This window comes from Rhinatrema bivittatum, chromosome 11 (genome assembly GCF_901001135.1).
Source record: "Rhinatrema bivittatum chromosome 11, aRhiBiv1.1, whole genome shotgun sequence".
Lineage (NCBI taxonomy): Eukaryota > Metazoa > Chordata > Amphibia > Gymnophiona > Rhinatrematidae > Rhinatrema > Rhinatrema bivittatum.
The window spans coordinates 44,353,842-44,378,954 of record NC_042625.1 but is presented as its reverse complement, the minus strand read 5'-3'; the positions used below and the strand labels follow the sequence as shown (position 1 = coordinate 44,378,954).

At 43.6% G+C, this 25,113-nt stretch overlaps 1 protein-coding gene across 1 annotated transcript in view; it reads left to right on the top strand.

Annotated features, from left to right (window-relative positions):
- GALNT9 (polypeptide N-acetylgalactosaminyltransferase 9) overlaps positions 1–25,113 on the top strand; it is a 249,449-nt gene that overhangs the window by 172,207 nt on the left and 52,129 nt on the right. The window lies entirely within an intron of this gene.

Below are 25,113 nucleotides of genomic sequence, written 5' to 3'. Positions count from 1 at the left end.
GCCCCACCAAGATTTTGATAATTAAACTCAACAATCATGGACACCCTACTACCTCCCTCTAAGAATGAGCTTGTAAAAATACATACGGTAATTGGACATCAAGAGATCAATATTCAGCCACAGAGCAGCTAGTTAAGTTAGCCAAATAAAGCTATCTGGCCAACTTAACGGGGATATTCAGTGGAGCAGCCGCACCGCTGAATATCCCCAGCTATCTTAAAGTTTGCCAGATAGATAGGCTTTAGAACAGCCCTATGGGTGACCAGAGTCAGCCACATAAGTTTTGCGACTAACTCTGGTCCACCTGGAAATGCCTTCTGCCCACCCCTGGGATGCTCCTGACATGACTTTAAATATAGCCATTTAGTCATTTAGACGAAAAACTTTTCAGTTATCCATCTAAATGGCTTTTGAATATTGACCTCCAGATTTTTAAACATTATCTTTGTTGTGTGTGTGTATATACATATATATATAGAGAGAGAGAGAGAGAGAGAGAGCGATATAAAAAGAGATATATAGAGATATGGATATATAGATAGATATAGATAAATTATATATAAATTTCATACATTGTCAATATCTAATGTATCATCTGTGATTTTTTTGGGCTAGACTGCAAATAAAGTCAAGAAATACATAAACTTATAAATTAAAAGAAATCCATACCACATTAGCTAAACTAAGTTAGTAGCACAAATCTACCAATACCAAAACCACACTATTGTTTTGCTGTGACTGCAGCTGTTCTTGGGGCCTCCTAGAAATTGCCACCATAGGCAGTCGGCTAGTTTGCCTGATGATTAAGCTAGCTGCTCTTTAGTTTTAAAATGCAGGGCTAAGTCAGCTGCTGCCTGTTATACAGACACTAAAAATATGAAACGATCCACCTGAGATCGACTTTTAAAGCTTTGTGTACAAGGACGAGCATGGTGGACATGACAGTTTGCATATTTAAAACACTGTCACAGTGTCGGCCGGCAATTTTTTCTTGAAGATGAGCACATCCTTAATGAAAGCTAAGTAATTTTATTTGCATTTTGAAAAAATGTTCAAAAAAGAATTCTTCATAAACTGTCAAATGAGTATCACCAGCATCTCTATATGATCGTCAAAATAAGGTGCTAGAGGAATGAGTGTGTGTTAGCGCTCTCCTCCTCCAGAGGGAAGGAGTAGCAATCTGTTAGTGCTTTCCTCCTCCAGGGGGGAGGAGTCAGCAATCTGCTGTCACTCACCCCACCAGGAGGGGGGAGTTAGCAACTGTTCTGCTTTTCTCTTGAAAGGAGGAGGAGTAGCAATCTGTCATGATCTGCTCCTCCAGAAGGGAGGAGTTGGCTATCTGTATTGCTGACCCCGCCAGGAGGGCAGAGTTAGTAATCTGTGACGAACTACTGTTAGATGTTCCTGTAAGAAAGGAAGGTAGCAAGCTGTTATGGACCAACTCCCCAGGGAAGAGGAGTTGGCAATCTGTTCTATGATATTCGTCTGAGGAGAGGAGCTAACAATAGGATATTGTACTTCGCTACTGAGATAGCAATCAATCAAACCTCCGCTACGGAGTAGCAATCTGTTATATATAGGCTGCTGGCAAGTCCCAAAGAAAGAGAAGGTAGTTGTCTATATAATACTTCCGTGAGCGGAGTTAGTGGTCTGTAGTGGTTTGCTCCCACAGAGTGAAAGTAGTGTAAGGAATGACCAGTTGGAGGAAATGGTGACTCCCTGGGCCGATGGCAGATGACAGCGCCCCCAGGAGGAGATCCTGAGAGGAACCACCGGCTAGGCTAGAATATGAAGGTGCCTCAATAATATTAGCTAGTTGATTTTTGGTTGTGATTGTATTATACTAGTTAAATCCCTGATTCTCTTTGTGTTGTAGAATATGAAGAAAACACAAATAGTTCTTTATTAAGCTGGAAGCTGGACCACCAGAGGTGGCAGTAGAGAGTCGAGGTGTTCGGTAGGGCCGAAGTCCTTCTGATACTGGAATGTAATCTCTGGGTCGCTGACCTTTAGAGAGAGACTAGAAGGAGTGAGTAGACAGGGTATACTGGATACAAGATGGTACACTCACAATAGTAGATGTCTGCAATGGTCTCTATGCCACAGAGAGTCTTCGGTATATTCAGGAACAAAAGCCGTAGGCGAGTACTGGTTCCTCTACACAGTCTGTAATAAGAACTCACAATAACTGTATATGAAATGGTTTCTAGCATAGAAGAGAGTCTGTAAAGGATTCTAAGAACATGAGCCCTCGTGGAGCGAGTACTGGTTCCTATCTGTAATCTTGCTAATCTAACTCTCGATCTCCGTACCTGCAATAACGTCTTGGACAGAAGGGAGTCTTCAGAGATATAGGAATGTAGGTCCTCGTGGAGCGAGTACCGATTCCTATGTACAATAGAGCTCACTGTGTTCACGTTCATGATCGCTTCCAGGCAATAAGGAGTCTTCTGAGTATTCCGGCAATCTGAAATCAAGAATAGAGAGCGGAGCCCCCATGGAGCAGGTACTCCTGGTAAGTTTGAAAAGGCCGAGCAGTGGGGACGGATTCCCCGGGCTGACTCAGATCATTGTTGCAAGTATCATGGACTACCGAAGCAAGTCCCATTGGAGTTCCTTGCTAATTCGTTAGAGGTTAGCAAACAAAGACCTTTTAAAGTGCAAATGGATGACGTCACTACGGGGGGACTTCCCCGAGGTTTGCACCCTTGCTGGTACAAGTCTGGAGCGCGCGCCCTTACGTCATCAGGAACATGGCGGATCCGTAGCGTCAAGCCAGCCTGGGGACACCAGGACCAAGAGGTAGAGAGAAGCCGTGGCTACAACTGTGTCCATCAGAGCTGAAGGGAGTCGCTCCCAAGATAAAGGGGGTGGAGCAAGGGGCGAGAAGAGACACGAACGCAACAGTATGCTTTAAAAGTTGATCTCAACCGTTTACAGGCGGATCATTTCAAATTTTTACTATTTCTATTCCACCTTTTTGGGTTCAGTTGATTTTGGTATTGTTATACAGACACAGCAGGTAATACTGCTCACCCTGGAGAGATGATTTCTAAAGGTCAGTATGTGCATGATCTTAGCCCTGTAACTTTCAACAAACAGAGACTTTTACGTAAGCAGCAGTTAAAAAGGAACGCAACCAAACCACACCGATTTTAAGAGGAAACAAGAATGCATAGGAAAGCAAAAAAAGGTTTGTCATACCCACCCATTGACACCTGTCAGAAATTTTCCTTTTCGGTGTTTTCAGCATGGCTTCTTAATTCTTGAGAGTGGTCGAAGAGAGATTAAACATAGAAGGGAGAGGAAATGCTAGTCCCTCACACAGACTTACTGCTTCCTTCTTAAAAGTTCTTGCTATTTTCCCAAATCCTTGAAAATAACTGTGTTATGCACTTCTGCCGAAGGCTTTATCTTAAGAAGTCATGTCAAATCGAGCCTGTTTTGTACCTTGCTTAACTCATGTCATATCAAGGTAATGCACATACTTTACCACTCATCAACCTTGTAGCCAATTATTAAAGGGAAACTATCCTGGTAATTTCCCTTTGATAAATGCCTTCCAGGTGCCTGCACACAAGGCAGCTGGGTACATTTGCACTTGTTGTTTCTAAGGGTCGCTGATTGGGGAGAAAAACAGCATTTTGAAAGTCAAATTGTGCGCATCGCTTTCTTCCTCCAATCTAAGCCCCTTCCCCCCCCCCCCCCCAAAAAAAGCCTCTTTTTAATCCTGTTGAAAGTACACGCGTCATGAAAAACTGCCTCCTTTTAACTGCTGTGATGGGAACAATTGCCAAGCAGGGCAATGCACCCGGGTGCATTTTGAATACTGGGCCAAATTTTAAAAGATGTGTGAGGGTGTAGATTTGTTCGCACAACCTGGCGCGAACAAATCTACGCCCGATTTTATAACATGCGTGCCCTGCCGCGCGCATGTTATAAAATCCAGGGTCAGCGCGCGCAAGGGGGTGCACAATTGTGCAATTTGCGCGCGCCGAGCTGCACAGCCTTCCTCCATTCCCTCCGCCTCCCCCCATCTTCCCCTCCCTTCCCCTACCTAACCCGCCCCCCAGCCCTACCTAGAACCCCTCCCTTACCTTTGCCGGGTAAGTTGCGCATGCCTCCTGGCAGGCGTAGCTTACATGTGCTGGCCGACAGCCGGCCCACGATCCCGGGCACAGCGGCAAATGGCCTCTGTGCCTGGAGGCTCTGGCCACGCCCCCGCCCCACCCCCAGACCACCCCGGACTGCCCACGCCCTGCCCCTTTTTGCAAGCCCCAGGACATACGCGCTTCCCGGGGCTTGCGTGCACCGCCGCAAGCCCCGTGGATGTGATGGAGACAAAAACTGCATCTGAATTCAGGAAAGCCTGGGATAAATACAGGGGGATCTCTAAGGATGTGATGAAAATTATAATGCTAAATTAATGGGGCAGACTAAATAGACCATACAGTATTTTTCTGCTGTCATGTTTCTATTTGGATAAATGCCTTTGAAAATTGCCCTTCCCATGACTTCTCCAAGGTCACGCAGTGTCCAGACTGGCAGTTGGTACTCTGTTCCAAGCAGAAAGGATGAAAGAGAGAGATCAGGTTAGGTTTTCTATTCGGCTCTTGTTCGCAGAGCTGCTGTCCATAGCTTCCCTCCCCCCACCCGTTCCTTTTGTTGAGATTGTAAGAAATAGGAAAATTAGCATGCAAGGAAGACGGCAGCTTTAACTCAGAACCAAAGAGTTTTGCTAGAATACAAGCCTGCCTATTAAAGGGAAACCATCTTGCACAGCACCTATTACAATGACCTATTTTCTTCTCCAGTTTGCAGATCCCTCTTTTTTTTGTTTTTCTTTTAATGGACCATGTATTGGTTTCATTAAGAAATTGCTTTTCACCCAGAGGTTACCGGCACGCCGAACCTAGTGAGCCTCACCATGCCGCATCTCAGCTCTCAGCTCCCAGCTCCAGTTCAAGGTCAAAAGACCCTTTCAAATATGAGCGAATGTTGGAGGTTTTGCTGGAGCATCGATTTCAGTCCTTTTGATTACTGCCAGATCCTATGAATAAATTAGCCTTGACAGATGCAGTAAATTATGTGGACTCCTAAATTTTGAACAGTAAATGTGAACGAAGGACGTGAACCAAAAAAAAAAAAAAAAAAATCTTACTAAGGCGTTTATATTAAATGAGAAGTGAATTTTGATATTTCAGCTCAGCGTGATATATGGCAGATCCATCTCATTTTATTCCTTTTGCAAGTCCCTGCCAAGCTGGGTGTGCTGTCCCTAATGGTATTGATTCATTATAATATTATTTTTTTTTGGTTGGAGTTTTGATTGTGGTGCATGATGAAGTAAAGAACCTTCCTTTGTCCTCTCCAGGGCACTGGTAAGGATAATTGGTTTCTGTGCTCATCATGTCAGCGTTTTCGACTGGGCGCTACTAAACCTGTACTGCACCTCCAAAGTTCACTTTCCTGAGTGTAGGTCAGATGTTTCAAAGGAGCTTTGGTATTGTAAAACTTAACAGAATAATAAAAATAAGTTAAAAAAAAAATTGTAAAGTAGATGGGTACAGATCATACTTCAATTTGTTACCTTTATAAAGAGATTATCTGTACTTTCTTAGTGGTCTTAGACCTAGATTCACCAAATCGCTATAAATATAGCAAAGATAACACCCGCAGTAAAAAAAGGGCATGGTTAGGCTAATTTGCAGCCTGCTGCATTGCATAGGTAAATACCACACGTGGTGCTGTACCAGCGTGTCACGCGTGGCGTCACCGCGTGACACGTCATTTTACATGGCTAGCATAAAGTAGTGCATGGTGTGTTATTTTTTTTTTTTCAGTTTATATATCCCAGCTTCCTGAAGCTGCCTCTTTGAGGGTGTGTCAGGAGTTTGGAGAGAGGAGGTAGGTAGGTGGTGTTGGTGGCTAGTTGGAGGTTCTTTATAGTGATTACTGAGTGAGTTGTCTTGTTTTTTGTTGCCATCTGTTTCCCTTTGCCTTGGTCTTTTGTTTTCTTTGGTAGAGTGAAAGTTTTTGTTTTAGTCCAGTTTGTCTGTCTGTCTTTTAGTGTGGAGGGGTATGGAGGAGGGGAGGAGTGGTGGTAGATGAGTGGTGTTTAAGGTGAGGAATAGTGAGGAGAAAGGAGCGTGAGAGGCATGGGGAGAGAGGAGAGGAGAGGCGAGAGGAGGGAAGAGGGAGGAGAGGATGCAGGAGGACGAGGGCAGGAGTGCTAGGGAAGGAGTAGGACTAGGGACAGGCACAAGAGTAGAGATAGGCAGGAGGGAAGGGATAGGAGGAGGTGGGAGTGGGAAGGGGATAGGCAGGTGAGGATGGAGGACATCAAGCCTAGGAATAGACAGAGAGGGCAGAGGGTAAGGGAGTTGGCAGGGGCAGGAGGGGGAGGAAAGGAGGAGAGAGTGAGGAAAGGGAGGACACCTCTCTGGAAGCGGAAGTGGCACCCCTTCTGGCAGACAGGCAGCAGGACCCCCCTCGTCTCAGGGCTACCAAGCTCAGTGTCTAGGATAATGAGATGGTTATTAGAGGAGTCCTGGAGTATTATGCAATGCTGTTTGGCAGCTGGGTGGCCAAGACCTCAAAAGCGTCCAAGAGCCAGATCTAGTACAACATAGCCCAGGGCATCTCCAGGCGCAGCGGAGTCCAATGAAGCGGGGAGCAGGTGGCCCACAGGTACCAGGACATCAAGGTGCAGCTGAAAGCCAAGGTGGCGGCCAGAAATAAATATATAAGGCGGACCGGAGAAGGGGCTCCATCGTCCTGACCCCCATGGAGGAGCGCCTTGTGCAAAGGCCGGGACCGGATGTCTTCGAGGGCATGGCTGAGTGGCTGGACACCATGCGAGCCGCAGCCAGTAAGTTTGCCTCACCTGTAAACGGGCAGGCAGCAACAGGTGTACACATCATTTGGCATAAGATGCTCACAACGCTAAGAAGCAAAGTGCACCTCTGATGCCCAATGAAAAAAGTATACTTGTCTTATGTTTGGTTTCCACAGCTCTCGCCCACGAAGCTGCTGGTCCCAGCCAGGAAGCCCCAGGGACCAGCAGCGCAGCAGCCCTTTTGCACAGGCCCTTCCTGATGGATGCCCAGACCCAGGGGAGCAAGGAGGAGGTGGAGGAGGAGCAGCAGCAGCCACAGGTTCAAGAGCCATTGCAGGTGCTGCAGTCCCTGGGTTTACCCAGCCCACTCAATGTGTCTCTCAACCTCTCTGGCTTCATGGAGAAACAGAGCCTTGAGTGGGAGCCTAGAGAATCATATAACAGCCTCGAGCCAGCACACCACAGCGTCAGCCTGAAGCACCACGCTCTCGGCAGGAGCAGCCCTGAAACCCCATCATGCCACATTTGGAGGCCCAAAGTCCTGCACTCCACACCACCATCACAGTACTTCCACCATCACCGGCACCAGCACCAACAACATCCCCATCACCGAAGAGTCCATGCATGAGCAGCTGGACCAGCTCCAAAGGGAGGGAATGGGGTACACCTCCAACACATACAGGCAGAGCTAGTGTGCCTGTCAACAATAGTGTGCGTTACTCGCTAGCAGACCCTCATTTCCAGTTACTCCACCCAAACTCCTCCCACTCAGATATTCCATCTTTAATTTGTATATGCATGTTGCGTTGCATTATTTATTGTGCGTTATGGAGTTATTGTGCACGATAAGGCCCTAACGCGAAATGATAAATGACCCTATTAGTTGATTAGATTTTTGGCAAGCTAACACTCTAATGGCAATGATATGACAGGTTTATAAAGCTCACTTTGGGGCCAATGTACTAAGCCATGAATGGATTTACAGGAATGAACTGGTACCATGTGAATGTTTTATCACAAGACCAGCAGGTTTTAAATATTATTCAAATCCAATTCACAGCACGTTTTTGGTGGCAAAATCAGCATGAAATGACAGACTTTACCTCGTAAAGTTAACGATATCTCTAGGAATTAATTGTAGTTTAGTTTCTTGCAAAATGTATCTATGCAAGCTGTTTTACATAATTATGCAGCTCTTTACCTAATTTGCATAGATTTTGTTTTGTGCTTCAAAAAAGTTAAATTAAATATGAAAAACCTACAAATAGTGGGCTGAATTCTCAAAATGTTACACGCATAAAAATGAGCATATATGCATATAAGTAGCCTCTATTCGCGTGTTCTGTATCTCATAAAAGTTCAAAATACATTGCTATTTTAAAAGATACTTATGCATGGAGATTTGCCAATTTATTCATGTAATTTTACACCTAATTATTTGGTATAATTGATATTAATGCATTGCATGTATTCACACGTAAACCTTTGTTGTGGGGTAGAGATATGTGTATTTATTTATAAAATGCTTGTTAGAAAATACTAGCATAGATCTGCTCAAGCCGTATATGCATATATGCTCTATGCTGCTGCGCATGTTTGTTTGAAAGTTTTCATCTCTGTGCGCTAAATTTTGCAAATTAAACTGTGCACCTTATTTGGTGTTTTTCATGCATTAATGCTTTCACAAAGTACAGTGCAGCTTAGTACATCTGCCTATCTCTGTAAAACTTGTGGACTTTCATTGCAAGTATGAGGCATCTGCTATTGTACTCTTTTGCTGTGAGGATACCTCTAGAGTACTTCCTTATCTGCCAGACAAACCCACTGAATACTTTGGGTTTGCATAGTGATACCTGCTTGCTCTGTTGCTTTGGGACAGGCCGATACAGTCCTGGTTTTAGCCCTGCTGTATGCACTATGCATAAAGAAATCAGAGCTACAAGTCTTTGCTTGCAATGATATAAAACTAGGACAGGATAAGCCTCAGTTGAAAAGAATGGAGCAAGACAGTAACCCCTAGTTTCAAAATGAGGTTCCAGTAAGTTGATCTTATGGGAAAATGGTGAGTAATAAGTGTTACTACTCTGCAATGCTTCTCTTCCACAGCATCAGGAAAAAGCAGAATGGGAAGCTTAAACTAGCTCAGTGGATTTCACTCCAGGCCTTGAGGACTGGAACAGGTCTAGATTTTAGGGTAGTCAAGCAGTGCAAATTAGCCTTGTTCTTTAACTGTGTGCATGCAGCTACATCTGATGAATAATAATGTTGGATATCCTGAGAACCAGACCTGGGCTAACTGCATTTGTTATGGATGCCTCTGATGGCCTGGGCACCAGCGACCTGATTTTATAGAGTTTCTACCATTCTGCTTCTATGGAAGAAACATTGGGTAAATTGGGTCCGGAGTTCAAACTCGCATAACCTACAAGTTTGAAACATCTGTGAGAAAATCTATCCCCCGATGGCTTGGGGAATGAAAATTTAGAACGAGCAGTCTTAAGTATAAATTAGTTTCATGAATACCATTGGGACATGTCTCCTGATATACATATCACAACGCAACCAGGATGGCGTTACGCTTGGCACACCATGGGTTTCCCCTGTGAACTGCCACTCACCTCTTGGTCCAGGCCATTCTCATCGACTGCCGACGCCACTGAACTCTCCTTTCCACCCGAGAGGTAGGACGCTGCACATCGAGGGACCAGGACACTGCTGATGAACTTCGCAGCAAGACACCACCACCACTGCCACTCAGCTAAGCCTCCCCTAGGAGCTCACTCGCCCGATGTCAGAATATTTAAAGGGCCCATGCTGGGAAATCCCCAGCGGCGCACACTGATGATCTCACAGGATTTGTCCATTGGGGGTCAGACAGCCTGAACTCCGTTTTGCCAAAGAGCTTATGCAGCAATTATGAGTTATTTACATCTGGGACAGAAACACATCTGTCCAATATGACACACTGATTGTGCTTTAGAGGGGTGATTCTTTAAAGCTTTAGTTTAAGCCTTAAAAAAGCTCACTGCCGTTCTCTGCAATATAATGTAACTAAAGGGAACCAGAGAGAGCTGAATAAATGTAAAACCAGCTAAGGAGAGAAAACATTTTATTTGTTTTCTTTTTATACACAAATGCTCACAGTTTATTTGAATGTTTTCAATTTCTGTTTTAGGACTAGATATAAAATGTTATGGATGTCAGTTTTGAATACAAATAGAGAGAGTATAAGAGGCTGTGAAAAAAACTGCTTTTTTTTCATTCCTGGGCACTACTGGTACCCTTCTTTCTCCCCAAGTGGGACTTCCCCAGAGAAGCACCCTCAGCACTGCCCATTGGCCAGCAGCGGTGGCCACCACTATATTAGCACTGGTAGCCTCCAACTCGTCCTTCTCAGACCTAAGAACATCACCACCGCTGCCTGCCTAGTCATGCCCTGGACTTGGATCTCCTGTACATTCTGAGCCACCGGGCTGGCTCAGGAAACAGCTTTGAAAGCCGTACTGAAAGGGCAGCAAAGAGTAATATCATAAGGAAACAGTTTTTCCCATCAGAATTTCCCTGGGCATTTGAAATGAGCCTCTCACGGCAGGGTTCCTTAGCAGTCTCAGGCAGTGCTGGAAACATGACTTGAATGCCCATTCCCGCACAGGGAAATCTCTTCTTGGATAGGGGTCTAGATGTGACTTTAAGGTGAAATTGTGAAGTACATTTTAGGGTGATGTACTTTTTAAAAGAATTGCTATCATACTACTTGGTAGTTTCCCCTGCACTAATCTGTATAGTGTCTAGGGAGAAAGAGCTAACAGAGAAAGCTAAGGGGTAAAGAAATGAACTCCATCGATATCCATTTGAAGCACGGATGTGTGACATGGAAGATTCAGCTAAATTTCAATCCCTTTTTGTATCTGTGTGTGTTTAGATAGATATCACATATGATGGATCATGGATCACTTTTAGCCTTTCTCATGGGACCACTGTCTATGTCCAACACTCCCCCCCCCCCCCCCCCAAGATAACTTCTGTGTTGTGTCCTATTCACACCATATTGTCAGTGGGTCAGGGGGTTCAAAGGAATCCTGAGAGGGTTGGTTTGTTGTTTTGTTTTGTTTTGTTTTTATCCACATTTACACACAGATGCAGGTGTGCGTTATGAACTCTAGACTCCATTAGTTCTTGTTTTCTTATGGACAGCTGTTAGATCAGTCGACCAGCCTGATGGGTTTGCATCTTGAGATAAATTATTCCGCAGTATGCACAATTATCTGAAGGCACCATTAATGCAGCACTTAGCCTTCCGAAGATCAGCTTCTCACTTTCTTGGCTTCACTGCTTCTGCTTTGGGAGCTATTCCTAAGTCTCCTCTTTATTTCTACTCTGGCATTTTCAATGAAAGGTGACATCTTCTAGTCTTCTCCTTCTCTATGACACTTTTTTCAAAAATCTCCTTCCCCCTAAGTCAAGTGATTGTCCTTTCCATGAAGATTTCTGTGCTGGCATGGGATATGTGCTAAGGACGAGTGCACCATTCTTCCCTTACTGCCCCTCCCTGTTCTCAAAAACTGTAACTGCTATCACCACCACCTCAGGATTAAAAGGAAAAAAAATCTAAATAAAATAGGGCCCTTATTTTGTCTGGTTTAACCGCCAACTGAATTATCTAAAACTTTGCTAGTACTTCCGACACTTAATGTTTAATGTTAAACTTGATGCAGTCTATAAGGCTTGGTGTATTTTATTATTGCTATAGTTGTACAAGCTGAAAGCAAGAGACTACAAAATATTTGCCCTGAAGGATCTTATGCTGAACTAAACTAATCAAACTGGTAGTGGACTTTATTCCCTGCAGTGCAGCTTACTGGCTAGAACTCAACACTGCAAATGAGAAAGCTTTGATCTAGTGCTAACTGAAATACATTTTCACATGCTTCTTGGTGTAGGATGCAGTAATTAAATTGTGCCTGATAAGCATGGAAATCCAGCAGAACCATACTTAATCAACAGCATTCCTAAAGGCAGGGCACTTACTTATATGGCAGAGTCATTCTGCTAATGAATTCTCCTGTGAGTAAAGGTGCGCGAAACAAAGATAAACAGTCTTATGCAAAATGTACATAACATGTATTTATTGCCGCTGACACCGATGCTATACATATATATATATATATATATATATATATATATATATATATATATATATATATATATATATATATAAAATCTGGAATGCTTTATTGTATTTCTTGTGGCGAAGTATTTGTAATTTGTATGCCGTGGATGGTCTGTTTTTCAAGGGGACTTTCAGTGACTAAAGCAGCAGGAATCTTGTTGAAATAAATTTTTTTGCACCAATCCTGGGTCTTGTAGACTGCAGTGGAAAAGGCAGTCAGGATGCCCAGAAACACCATGTACCGGAGACGACTTAGAACTGAATGTCTTTAAATGTCAGATTTCCATCAATTACCAGAGAAGATGTATCTGCTTTATTACTTAAGTACAGTTGGATTTTCATTTTAGAGAATTGTACTTTACTGCGGGGGGGGGGGGGGGGAGGGAGTCCCTTTTCCCTTTTCCCTTTTGAACGGGACTTTCTAATCATTCATGCGGTTATGCAGAGCAGATGATGTTCTGCAGTAATCAGTGTGCACACTGCTGGGAACTCTGAGAGGAGTGGTCCTATAAAATAGAGAGAGTAATGAAAACTCATAAACCAGACTGAGCATCTTATCAAGGGTGATGGCACGTTGGCAGAGGGTTTTAGCCTCCCGGGCAAATGCTGACAATCTATCGAATACCCTACCCCCGTGGCTTCTGTTCCTAAAGGGGCTCGAGTTGCAAAAAAAATACGTTAAACGAAGAATATTTGATTCTCATTCGTTTTTCATGTGCAGCACCATCAGATTTATCCAAATATCCAGTGGTAAAGAGTTTGCAAGACTGTAAAATGGAATTTGGCATTTTGAGAGCACATGATTAGCTAGCGGACATACTGTCAAACTGAGAAAAGTTGGAGTGTGTTTTTGTAGTTTTCTTCTTCACCACAAACAGTATAGTTAGTATAAAAACTATCTTCAAACCCTAATTGTTAAAATATAAATTAGCTGGTAGACAGCACTTTAATACCACAGATCCATGCCATAAAAGCAAGAAGGCATGTCAAGATGTGCACTGCTGTCTTCTCTGGCAGTACATGTCATTCAAAGCTTTCCAAACACCTGACCCGTACACTTGAACCATTGTACTTCATACTCTGGCATAAGCCAAAATATGTTGGTGAGAAGATCAAGATGACTGCCTGGGATTCATTGATGTATGTGCATTGTATTTATATTTTATTATGATGTATTAGTTATTGATTGTATTCTTTTTGCTGTACACTGTTTTGGGTTGAACTTTCTTAAAGGAAGGTAATATATAAATATATCAGGGTGAACAGAGGAGCTGAAATGCAACATACTGCTTTAAGAGGTTTGGCGAACCAGTGTAGAATTTAAAGAACAAGCTATAGAGAGGGAGAAGGCAGACCTGCATGTAGTGAGTTGATGAAAATGGAGAAGCTTTGCCTGGTTGAAGGGGGTAGCAGCTAAAGAAGCTTAGGGGTGGGAAAGGAAAAGAGGAAGCACCGAGCAGTGAGGAAAGGTGGCCTCCTTCATAGCCGTTCATGAGTTCTTTCCAGCCTCTTACCCTACTGCTTTGTAAACTCATCAAGAACAAGTCATTTCCCTGTGCAGTGCCCTTTAATGAATCCTCCTTGCTACCTCATTCTCAGAGTGAGTAACTTATAAATCTTGGATTGTAAGTAACCTTTCTGATCAATGACTTCTAATTAAAAAAGTAATTTTGTGGCTTTAGGGTCCGTTTATCTTTCTATTAGGCCAATATAATAAGGTGGGCTATGCTCTGCACATGTTGGCAGGTAATCGCACCTTTACTCCCAATTTAACAAGGCGTTTTGAGCAGAAATGTGCATGTAAAAATGTGTGCCCCCATTAGTATGTCAAACAGAAGCAAGACAGACCAGGCAGTCGCCTTAGCTTGAAGATATTCATTGGCACAGAAATAAGCTATGGTGGAGATACTTTCTGTTGTGCAAAATGCATTGATAAAACAATGAAATGATAAAATACGTTTTTCATCTAACAGCATTGGAATGGCAGAGTTGAAAAAAGCACAATGGGGGTACATTTTTTTTAAAAAGCGCGAGCGCGTACTTTTGTTCGCGCACCAGGCGCAAACAAAAGTACGCCGGATTTCAATAGATACGCACGTAGCCACGCGTATCTTTTAAAATCCGGGGTCGGCGCACGCAAGGGGGTTCACATTTGTGCACTTGCGCGCGCCGAGCCCTGCACGCGCTGCCCGTTCCCTCCGAGGCCGCTCCGAAATCGGAACGGCCTCGGAGGGACCTTTCCTTCTGCCTTCCCCCACCTTCCCCCACCTTCCCCTTCCTAACCCCCCCCCCCCAGCCCTAACTAAACCCCCCTACCTTTATCGCAAAAGTTACGCCTGCCCGAAGCAGGCGTAACTCGCGCACGCTGGTGGCCCGCTGGCGCGCCATCACCCGACCCAGGGGCTGGCCGGAGGCCTCGGCCACGCCCCCGGGCCGGCACCACACCTCCCGGAATGCCCCCTGGAATGCCCCGAACGTCGCGCCGCCCCCCGACATGCCCCCCCTAGCAAAGCCTCGGGACTTACGCGCGTCCTGGGGCTTGTGCGCGCCGCCAAGCCTATGTAAAATAGGCTCAGCGTGCACAGGGGGGGTTTTTAAGAGTTACACGCATAACTTATGCGCGTAACCCTTTTAAAATCCGCCCCAATATTTGGAGTTCAATCTTGACAGAAACCTATCTAGTGATAAAAAAAAAAAGATCAGAAATAGCACCTAGCAAAATTGATTCATACTGATTTTTTTTTTTTTTAAAAAGGTACATTTTGTAAAAAAAAACAAGCCCCTGATGCAGCCGCTGTGCGAAACTCGGCCAGGGTTAGGTGCTGTTTAAATATATGTGCCAATAAATATCTTCAAGCTCAGGCGACTGGTCTGTCTTGCTTCTGTTTGCCTTCTGGCTTCGGCAGACCGTCTTCCAGTCTGCTTTGTGGGGCACATTAGTTTGTCTCCATGCAAATCCAGTGTTAATGAAGGCATTAGCTATTATTCCCTAGTGCAGGGAAGAGCAGTCAAGCCCTGAAGGTTAGCACAAGTTATTTTCAATGCTGGAAATTTAACTCGTGATCTGAGCTGGAGTAAAGTTGGCTGAGATTTCCGGGGCTGGTGTTAGTCCATTGGGTGGTGCAAGCATAGTCTCCGACCTGGAATTCCTGAGTGCGGGGGTCCTGGCCTTGGTTCTCCTGATTCCAGAGTGGATCACTGCACCTGGGAACCCCAGCTACGGGACCATGCTGGCACAGCACCATAGAGTAACTCTAGCCCCAGGAATATGAGCTAACTTTACTCCGCCTCTGCCCCGGCAGTTAAAGTTCCAAACCTAAACGAGCCAGGCTCCAGGTACTTGAGTTCGGCATCCCGAGTCAGCATACCTGGGCATTCTCCAGATTTCAGCCGGAGACACAATGAACTGCTGGGTCTCTGGGAAACACTGAAAAAGCTGAGGGCCTTTCTGTTTACTTCAGCAACTCCCCAGCAGTGAGCCTGCAGGGCACAGGAGGAGAGGGGTAAGCCCGGAGGACACACTGATGGGCAGCATGTGAAGAGGAACCAGAGAGGGGCTGCAACAAAGACACCTCAGCCTGCAGCTGCGATTCCAGGAACTGGAACTCAGCTGAGGGTAAAGCGAGGGTGCACAAGTCAGGGAAATGTGGCATGGGGGGGGATAGCAGAGAGTGTGCTGGAACCAGGGAGGGAGGAAGGCAAGAACGAGGAGGGGGAAAAAAGTGGTGGTGATGGCAGAGAGGACGTGGAACAGAGAAAGTAGATCTGCTTTATATTCCTTTCTTCACCACCCACCCCCACTAATCAACAGCAATCTCAGGGTGATCACAACTCAAAAGTTCCCAGGTATGCAAGTCAGAGGCACAAAATTATTGTATGCGCACCTAGCATTACGTTTAGCCTTTCATGGAAGACCCTTAGAGTAGCACAGGTTTTACTAGTGCACAATGCTTGCAGTATGCACAAGTGTCTGTCGCTGTGGTCTCGTGTTTTTCCAGATTTCATGGAAGAACAATTGGCAGCAGAACTGTTGGCCAGGCAGGAGCTGCATGACAGCAGCAGTGTGACAGGAGGATGGTGAACCTTATCCAGCAATGGGAGAAGCATCAGGTGCCTTCCCAAAAGAGCTTACATAAAAATAGACAGATGCACATGCAGCAGTTTTGTGCAGAGGTGACAGTTGTGCTAGTAAAGAGAAGTGTATTTTAGCTTTATGACTGGCTGGTCCACCTTTTCAGTTGTTGCTTGTGCATATTTTATGTATGCTATGCACCTTTTTGTGTTAGTGCACATTTTTTAATGCCACGGAGATTATTCGCATGTCATTACTTTACTGCATCAGGAGTAAATGTTTTCTTGCGTGTGTAGAGAAGGTGTGTGCTGAATTTCAACGCACGTTTTTTATGCACATCTTATTACATTGGCTTATGCGATAGAATAGATGCTCATGGCTCAGCTAATAATTAGGTAACACTTTAGTACCACTTAAATGGAAAGTAATCAGTAGTAACCATTCTGCTCACTAAACAAAAGGTCAACAAGATATAAGGCAGATTACTTTGCTTAAAAGTGTTATAGTATTTCGCAAATCTCAGGTCGGTTTCGTTGGAAATGCTGCTGAATAGAATCATACATCTTGATTTAGTTTTTGAGGAGAGCATTTCCAAGAGATGTGAGCGATATGTTTCCCTGGTGTTATCTCAGTCAGTGTATGTCCCGAAAGCAAGTCTCATTCACATATAAAAGAAATGAGCGGCAGAGGAAAATATACAATGGGTATTTAGTGCTTCTGTATTCTAGCATAGAGCTATATATATAGTACTTTACTAGAAATACTATTACGTCATCTCAATTTGAGTCTTCATTAAGTCCAGGCCTAGCTGGGGACCGTAAAGATTGGAGCTTACATTGATGGGATGCCTCCATGCGCACTAGGGATATGTTTTTATTTGAAACAGAAAGAGAAATTTCAACAAAATACATTTTGATTTGTTTTCATTTTGTTTTGTTTTCAAATAAGCTACCACTGCCACCATGAAAGCCTTCCACAGCGTTCCCCCACCCTGGACTCCAACCACTTACCCCCTTCTACAGGTTTAAGGGGCAAGAACGATCCCAAGTCACTCCCTGCTCCACTGGTTCTCCTTTTCAAAACGGTGCCAGGGGGCCCTGAAGCCAGCACCATTTTGTTAGACTGAGCTTTATCTGTCCCTCCCCAGAGAAGAACCTGCGTACAACAAAATGGCACCAGATTCAGGGCCACTGGCAACCCTGAAACAGAGACTGGGTGGGGTTAGGTGGTTGGAGGAGTTCAGAGAGGATGCTGGGGGGGGGGGGGGGAGAAAGGGCCAGAGTGGACCCAACATTTTTTTAAATTTTTGTTTCTTTTTAAATAGATAAAACAAAATGAAACAAATAGCAAGCGAAAAAAAAAATGAAAAACTGTTCAGTGCAAACGCCTAGTACAGACCTCGGTGCACTCAAGTCCAGGTGCAATAACACCTTGTAGTAATACAGTAATGATTTTGTCAATCCCAGAATCTAATTTTCTCCTGGACTGAAACCACTGCTAGACGTTTGCAGTAAGATCTGGCAGACACAGTGAGCATCAGCTGAGTGCAGGAAAATCGGGCTACAGTCAAAAGATTTTATTGCATGAGGTGTGATAATACACCCAGAACATCAAGGGTTTGATAAAGTAGGAGCTAATTGAGGTAAAGTTGGATTCATAAATTAGTGGCTAAGGGGAGAGTAGGAATAGTGTTGATTATGTTTGATCAGATCAAAAGTCATGTAAGGGAATAACATCATAAGACCATAAGAACACGCCATACTGGGTCAGACCAAGGGTCCATCAAGCCCAGCATCCTGTTTCCAACAGTGGCCAATCCAGGCCATAAGAACCTGGCAAGTACCCAAAAACTAAGTCTATTCCATGTTACCGTTGTTAGTAATAGCAATGGCTATTTTCTAAGTCAACTTAATTAATAGCAGGAGATGGACTTCTCCTCCAAGAACTTATCCAATCCTTTTTTAAACACAGCTATACTAACTGCACTAACCACATCCTCTGGCAACAAATTCCAGAGTTTAATTGTGCGTTGAGTAAAAAAGAACTTTCTCCGGTTAGTTTTAAATGTACCCCATGCTAACTTCACGGAGTGCCCCCTAGTCTTTCTATTATCTGAAAGAGTAAATAACCAATTCACATTTCCCATTCTAGACCTCTCATGATTTTAAACACCTCTATCATATCCCCCCCTCAGCCGTCTCTTCTCCAAGCTGAAAAGTCCTAACCTCTTTAGTCTTTCTTCATAGGGGAGCTGTTCCATCCCCTTTATCATTTTGGTAGCCCTTCTCTGTACCTTCTCCATCGCAATTATATCTTTTTTGAGATGCGGCGACCAGAATTGTACACAGTATTCAAGGTGCGGTCTCACCATGGAGTGATACAGAGGCATTATGACATTTTCCATTTTATTTACCATTCCCTTTCTAATAATTCCCAACATTCTGTTTGCTTTTTTGACTGCGCCGCACACTGAAACGATGATTTCAATGTGTTATCCACTATGACACCTAGATCCCTTTCTTGGGTTGTAACACCTAATATAAAACCTAACATTTGTGTAACTATAGCATGGGTTATTTTTCCCTATATGCATCACTTTGCACTTATCCACATTAAATTTCATCTGCCATTTTGATGGCCAATTTTACAGTCTCACAAGGTCTTCCTGCAATTTATCACAATCTGCTTGTGATTTAACTACTCTGAACAATTTTGTATCATCTGCAAATTTGATTATCTCACCCGTCGTATTTCTTTCCAGATCATTTATAAATATATTTATAAATAAGCTCCAATCTACTTATTTATAAATAAGCTCCAATAAGCTCCAATCTACTTATTTATTACCGGCCTTTCTTCCTTCCAGCTTGTTGTAAGCTTCCAAGTTCTCTCTCCCTGTTGATTGTAACTTTGACTTATTCCTACCATTGTTATCTGTCATTTTACTTGAATTGCTACTCCACTTATTCCCTTGTTATATTGTAAACCGATCCGATATGGTTATTTACTATGAAGGTCGGTATAAAAAACTGTTAAATAAATAAATAAATAAATAAATAAATATTGAACAGTAAGGGTCCCAATACAGATCCCTGAGGCACTCCACTGCCCACTCCCTTCCACTGAGAAAATTGTCCATTTAATCCTACTCTCTGTTTCCTGTCTTTTAGCCAGTTTGCAATCCACGAAAGGACATCCAGATTAAGCAGTTGCTAATTCTCTGAATTTGTTTCTGTATGATGCAATGAGGGTTCCTTGGATAGGACCATAGAGACTATCGCCAGTATGGAAATGAGTCTTATATTTCCATTCAGAAGGCCAACACGTTGCCAGTACAGGAGGGTGTAAAACCAAAAAACATAATATTGATCGATATTGGATAGTGAGATTTCATGATGTAGGCATCTGCTATCAGGATGCAGGCTATAGTGGATATTTTTTCAGATGTATTTTGACAGCTTCGGATGTTTTCCCAGATGCCTTTAGCTCCTGGGTGAGGAGTGGACGAGTGGTTAGAATAATGGACTGAGAACCACGGAAGCCAGAGTTCAGATTCCACTTCTCCCACTGATAATGCTTGTGACCTTACCCTGCTCAGGTACAAACATGGGGTTTACATGCATATATCCCTTTTGTAAACCTTAAAAGTACATGCGTAATTGCAGTTTCGTATCTAAATGTTGACAGGGATGGTTTAGGGGTGGGTGTTCCAGGGCTGGGTTTGGAAGTACACGCACAAGTTCTATTTTGCACGCACTGTACACACTTACATTACCAAACTGATCCATACACTTTAGCACCAGCTAATTGATTTGTGCCATTGAAATCACACTTGTCTTTTGTCTGAAGTTTTTTGGTGTGAATTTAGGTAAACCGGTGAAGGTCTAGATGAAGGTATTGGCAAACTAGAGATTCTAAATATATGCAAATACTTTCAGACGTGGAGTGTGTGCAAACTATATAAAATACCTGTCTCTGCATTTAATTCTTGGTTATTATACATACTTTGATATTATTATTTTGTGCATATAACATATGCATAATTTTATAAAATAAGTCCAATACATGCATATATTGAAACATAAGTGCATACTTTTGAGCCAGAAATATGCCGTATTTTATAAACATGCATAAATCTCCGCAGGCCAACTTATGCATGCAAATGGTGTAAGGCAGACAGTTTTGAAAGTTGTGCTCAGGGAGGATAATTTTCAAACAGTTGTGCACAGCAGCATATACACGTGTATGTGGCCACGTGTAGATTTACTATAGTATTTTATAATCTGCATGTATGATACTTGCGCATTTTAAAAAATACACACATCTCTACCCCGCAACATACGCACGTATGTAGGCTTATGCATGAATGCACGCAATGCATTGAACACGTACTTTATCCACCTATTTTAAAATATACATGCATACATTTTACGCGTGAAAGTAAAGTAGGACCGTGAAGGGGTATAGAGGAGAAAACCCCTGAACACCTTAAATGACCAGCTCCAGAGATCTGATTTGGTCCACTTTAAGCCTGATTCAGCAGGGAATCCTGGTCTTGGGTGGAGGTCCCTGGGAAAGGAATATAACTAGCCAAGCCCCCAGAGTGAGGGAAGACCCAGCGGAGAGAAGAAAGTCTTCAGAAAGTGAATACCATTGAACTATATGTTGTATTCTTGCATTTGTTTTGGTGAACTGTGAAGGAAAGCTGTTTTGTTTCTTCTGGTCACAAAAAGAGGTGTTTATGAAAGATTTGGCTATCCCAAAGCTGATCACAGTGCCACAGGGACTTACCTGCACAAGTCCGGATTTACGCACGTAAGCTGGCGTATTTTATAATATGCGCGTGTTGATGAAATCACTAGTTTTACCCGTGGGTCCACCAGTTCGCCCAATCCTTCTGCATCTCATCAAGGCCCTCTTGGTTTTTCAGCTTGAACTCCCACCCAGTCAGTACTGTGCAATAAAAATGTGTAACATAACTTACCCCAGATAACTATCAAGCGTAAAAATATGCGAGCAAGTTGGAAAATGTAGGCATGTAAGTGCCTTTCTAAAATAGCAACTTACACACGCAACTGCTGGCTCTGCCCCAGACCACCTCTTTTTACACTCATCTGTGTGCGCGCGAAAGTGAGGATGCACGCGTATTTTGGACTTTGATAAAATACAGAACGTGTGAGTAGAGGCTGCGTATGCATGAATGTGCTAATTTTTACATGAGTAGCATTTTGAGAATTCACCTTTTAGACTCGAAGCTCTCTGAGGACAGAGACCTACCGACTGTACCTGAATTGTAAGTCACCTTCAGCTACCAGTGAAGAGGCGTGAGCTAAATCTTACTAAATATCTTCTACAAACATTTTTCTGAACAATTTCTGTGTGTGTTTCTAGTGACTGACAGAAAGTGTTTGTTTTTTACTGTACACATTACTGTACACTATATATACACACAAATCCCACAAATTGTAATTGAAGGTTAATTGTTGTTACCAGCTGAGCTACAGCACAATCTATTAAATTTCCAATTAACTTGTTGTGAATAGATTCCCTCCTGCATGCTCATTGGTTCCCACCATAATTTGAAATGCTGATTTTCTTCCAGCAACAATTTAATTAGCATATTTTAATTAAGTCTTTTAGATGTGGTGTGAATTCAGCAGGAAAAAAAAAAAAGTTCAGTTATTGATTTGGCTGTTGAAATGGCCGGTTCAGAAGTGCCTCAGATAGAAGTCTCCCTTGTCCTTTTATCTCATGGGTTACTTTAAGGACACCTCCGTAAGGAATCTCATCCGCACCACATTCTAATCTATATTAACAACAAACAAGCTGGAGCGTGGTCCCTTATTGAAAGTTTCCCCTGGGCTTCATAGGATAGTACGCAGCCACTTCTTGGCTGAATTAGGAGAAAAAGAACACTGTTACTACTAGCCGGTCGGTTGGGTAGGCTGAAGCACAAGGCCAAAATCATGAAGAGTAGTTCTGCTAGGTAAGATGGGAGCTTACATCCCAGCCCTCCTCAGAGCACATACCCTCGTCTTTTTCACGCTTTGCTCTGATTCACCGCATATTTTCCCAAGTTGCGGTAGGAGCATGTTCTAGGATTTAAGGAAGGTGTTGACCAGACTGGGTTATTCCAGCAGATACAGCAGGGTGTTAGGGGTGTGCTAGGAAAAACATTTTTGTTTCAATTGGGGGGGGAGGGGGAGGGTTTGTTGGTTTTTGTTTTAGTGCATACTAAAAAAAAAAAAAAAAGAAATGTCTTTTTTTTTGTGTGTTACTTCCAATCTGAGAATGACACACAATGAAATAAATGTGGCTGTTTTCCTGTCATTTTCAAACGGTGCATCCCTTACAGGTGTCAGTAAGTTCCTGTTTTAACTGGTTGCAAAAAATCTGTTACTGGCAAGACTCTGACTTGGAACTCATAGGGTACCTGTTCCTTCTTATATCAGTCACATGTCTATTACCTTATCTTCTTCTAAAACCTAGTTAGCAGAGCTAAGCAAATATAATAGCAGAGCTAACATTGTTTAACTCACTCTCGGCATGAAGTACCATGAGCAGGTCAAGGTTCTCTGTGAAGTCATCTTGGTAACGCACTGTCACAGGCAATGCAAACATTACACTTTAAGCGCATTGGGAGCGATTTCATTAGAAAACATCTCATGTTTAACTGGAAATAGCATTTCCATTTCACTACCCCTTCTCACCCCCATCCAAATGGAGAAAGAGCTTCATAGGTGGTTGTGTTATTAAGAAGATGTGTGAAATTGATTTGTAATTATGAGCTGCAGCTCACAGGTCAGATTATAAGAATACAGGGGATTGGATATCTCAGGGTATATGTTACCTTCACAAAGTGACAAAGTTTCTCACTCTTTGCATCCAGCCTAGGGATGTGAATCGCTTTTTGACGATTTAAAATATCGTCCGATATATTTTAAATCGTCAAAAATCGTTAGGGCCACGATACAATACCAATTCCCCCGATTTATCGTCAAAAAATCGTAAATCGGGGGAAGGGGGAGGGCAGGAAAACCGGCACACTAAAACCCCCTAAAACCCACTCGCGAGGGTTCCGGACCTCGCTGAACGACCTCCTGCAGTCGATCTCCTGCCGGCGCCATTTTCCGTACGGAAAACGATTCGCGGCAGGAAATCGCTCCTTGACCCCCGCTGGACCCCCAGGAACTTTTGGCCAGCTTGGGGGGGCCTCCTGACCCCCACAAGACTTGCCAAAAGTCCAGCGGGGGTCCGGAACGACCTCTTGCGTCGAATCGTTTTCGTCTATGGCCGCCGCCATTTTGCGGTGGCCATTTTGAAAAATGGCGCCGGCTGAAGAACTCACGATCTAGTGTGCCAGTTTTCGTGCTCTCCCCCTTCCCCCGATTTAGCCACGGACCGCCGCTACGGAGGACTCCCAGGTAATTTAATGCATTTGGGTGGGGGATTTAATTTAAAGGGTCGGGGGTGGGTTTTAGGGGGTTTTAGTGTGCCGCTGGACCACCAGGTAATTTAAGGCATTTGGGGGGGGGGATTTAATTTAAAGGGTCGGGGGTGGGTTTTAGGGGGTTTTAGTGTGCCGGCTCACGATTTTAACGATTATGACGATACTTTACACACACAAACGGCAACAATACGATTCCCTCCCCCTCCCAGCCGAAATTGATCGTTAAGACGATCGAGGACACGATTCACATCTCTAATCCAGCCTGTTGGGTGCAGGGACTGGTGGTGCTCTGTAGCCATGGGTCACAGCACCTGCAGGAGGGAGTCCCAACCATCACACAACAGTGACACCTACAGGCTAAAGTCATGGGTGCATAATTATGGGGTTCTGGAGGGTTACGCTGTCTGTGACCTCACCCAAAATTTGTTCTGCAATGTCTAGGTTATAGAGGGGAAAAGGGAGTTCCTGGCGTCTTCAGCCTTTTCATCATAAATAGCAGTGAACAGGTTTGGGGAAGGTTCTGACTGGGGTGGAAATCCAAGTGTGGAAGTTAAACGGGTCAAAAAAAGATTTCTGGGGGTTCCAATTCAGATTTACTGGGAAATTGTCTGTAGTACATACTCCAGTACCAGTTATAGCTCACTCAGAGAGAGGCCTGGATTTAGGCATAGACAATTGCCTAGGGCGCCAGATTTTGATGACGTCAAAATACCCAGGCCAAAAAGAAGTTCAACTGTGCCAGAGAGAGGAGCCTGCTCCAGTTTAAAGGCATGCTGCTGTGGCACTCTGGAAGGGGTTGAAGGTAGAGGGCCTTCACCCACTATCTGATCTCCAGGGACTCTCCAATCCTGCCTATGAGCACCCAAATCCTAAATCTGTCCCTGAGCAAAGACTGATTGGATAAGAAGACCAAGCCCTCTCAACTTGTGATCCATGCAGAGCAGGGTTGAAGAGCATTGGTGGGACAGTGGGCATAAGAAAGCCTTTACCTGTGCTGTAGCTGTTCCATGTATATATGAATAAGGAAAGGACTTAAATTGCAGCAAATACCAAGTTTATGATTTTTTTAAAAAAGTAATTATAAAACCCCTAGCAACCAACATGCCTAGGTGATGTCCACCAAGGTAAACAAATTCCAACTCTGGAACAGAATGTAAAGAAATGGTTTGAAAATATTGGTTCTCTTTACATTTATTAGTTCTATATTTTATCTGCCGTAGCAGGCACCTCCAATAATCACCTTAGGTAAAAAGCAGGATACCTGGTTTCATGCTGTAACCTTTGACTGCTCTCTTATTTACTAATGGTTAACTGCATGTTTTTTTTTGCTTGCCATTGCAGAAATATGAAGGCCATCTGTCACTATCATTCTATTCACTTCTCCAAATTTCTATATCGCCATCCAGCACTGTCTTTTCAGCTTGACAATTGTCAGAAATGCAACAAAGCAAATATATTCCTTCACGATGGGCACGACAAGTCTGCTGCATGGAGCCGAGTCTGGGAGTGGTTTAAAAAATATTCCTTCTAATTTTGTAGAGATTCAAATTGATACTGTAATCAGAAGTCAGACTTGGTGGAAA